Raw genomic sequence first — 1928 nt, forward strand, 5'->3', positions numbered from 1 at the left:
GACTAAAGTTTTGACCATTTCCTCAGAACTCAGACCATTTCCTCAGACCATTTCCTCATTGACTCAACTCAGTCCCTCCAAGCCACAGGCCTCATTCTGGGCCCTGGGTGGATGGTTAGAGCCAGATCCTGGGGCCACCCTGACCCCTGACTCTCCAGAACCCCTGGTCCATCTGATTGGCTGATCCTCTAGTTATTTTCTCCACCTGGCCCAAACCACTGCCATTTCTCTCTCTCTCTCTTTTTTTTTTTTTGTTTGAGACAGAGTCTTGCTCTGTCACCCAGGCTGGAGTGCAGTGGTGCGATCACAGCTCACTGCCAACCTCTACCTCTTGGGTTCAAGAGATTCTCCTGCCTCAGCCTTATGCCCAGCTAATTTTTGTATTTTTAGTAGAGACAGGGTTTCGCTATGTTGGCCAAGCTGGTCTCGAACTCCTGACCTCAGGTGATCCACCCACCTCAGCCTCCCAAAGTGCTGGAGTTACAGGCATGAGCCACTGTGCCTGACCTCCACTGCTATCTTCTTTTAGAGCTTCCCACATGGTCTTCCGATTTATTCCTCCCTTCTCCAGTGTCTCTCAGCGGGCAGGGGCACTCTTCCAAAATGCAGACCTAGGCCTGGCTCTCCCCCAGGTACTTCCTGTTGTGGGCCTCATTTGCCCTCTGGAAATTGCCTTGGCCCGGCTTATGAGGCCTTCTGCATGGGTCAGTGAGTTAAAGGACGCAGCTCTGTCCCAGAGCGCATGGCTGGGCAGATGTAACCCAGGCTGGATGTCCGCCTCTGCCCACCACTTTAGCCCGGCACCATGTGTAGGAGACACCTGCTGAGCGTCCTCGGGAACCCTGACCGAGTCCGAACCTGCCCCGACATGTCACCTCCAGCCACCCTGCGTCTATTCTGGCGACACCTTCTTATTCCTGGAATGCACCCAGTCCCTGTCCAGCTCCGTTTTTGCCCACATGGGTCTCTTCTCAAACACCCACCTACCTCAGCCCTCCTCGCTTTGTCCCCTCAAAGCCTCACTTGCTCTTCAAGCCTCAGCTTCAAGGACTCTTCCTACTTTCTGCACTAGGTGAGGTCCCCTGCTTTGTTTTTTCAGAGGCAGGGTCTTGCTCTGTGGCCCATGCTCAAGAGCAGTGTCACAGCTCACTGCAGTGTCAAACTCCTGGTCTCAAACAGTCCTCCTGCCTCAGCCTCCAGAGTAGCTGGTACCACAGGCACACACCACCATACCCAGCTAGTTAAAATTTTTCAGAGAAAGGGTTCCACTATGTTGCCTAGGCTGGTCTCGAACTCCTGGCCTCAAGTGATCCTCCCACCTTGGCTTCCCAAAGCACTGGGATTACAGGCCTGAGCCACCGCACGAGCCTTACTCTGTTTTGTGCTCCCTGGCAGCTGCTTCCCCAGTGAGGACACTCAGCTGCTTGGCCTCCCAGCCAGAAGGGCAGGGCTCGGTGAATATGTGTTGAGTCAGTGAGCAGGGACTGGGTGCCAAGTCTTGGATGCCTGCCACGCTCTTGTGACTTGTCTTTCTGCCTTTAGTCTTGTCACTTCCTTCAACTTCACACCTGCCCCTCAAGTGGTCTTTCTGAGACACAGCTGGGACCCGTCACCTGCCTGTCAGGTATCCAGAGCTCTATCCAAAATCATCCCAGGTTGGGCATGGTGGCTCACGCCTCTAATCCCAGCACTCTGGGAGGCTGGGGCAGGAGGATGGCTTGAGCCCAGGAGTTTGAAGCCAGCCTGGGCAACATAGCAAGACTCCATCTCCACAAAAAAATTAAAAAATTGGCTGGGCGTGGTGGCTCACACCTGTAGCCCCAGCTACTCTGGAGGTTGAGGCAGGAGGATTGCTTGAGCCCAGGAGTTTGAGGCTGCAGGAAGATATGATCGTGCCACTGCATTCCAGCCTGGGGACACAGAAAGAC

Source organism: Rhinopithecus roxellana, chromosome 6, assembly GCF_007565055.1.
Source record: "Rhinopithecus roxellana isolate Shanxi Qingling chromosome 6, ASM756505v1, whole genome shotgun sequence".
Taxonomy (NCBI): Eukaryota; Metazoa; Chordata; class Mammalia; order Primates; family Cercopithecidae; genus Rhinopithecus; species Rhinopithecus roxellana.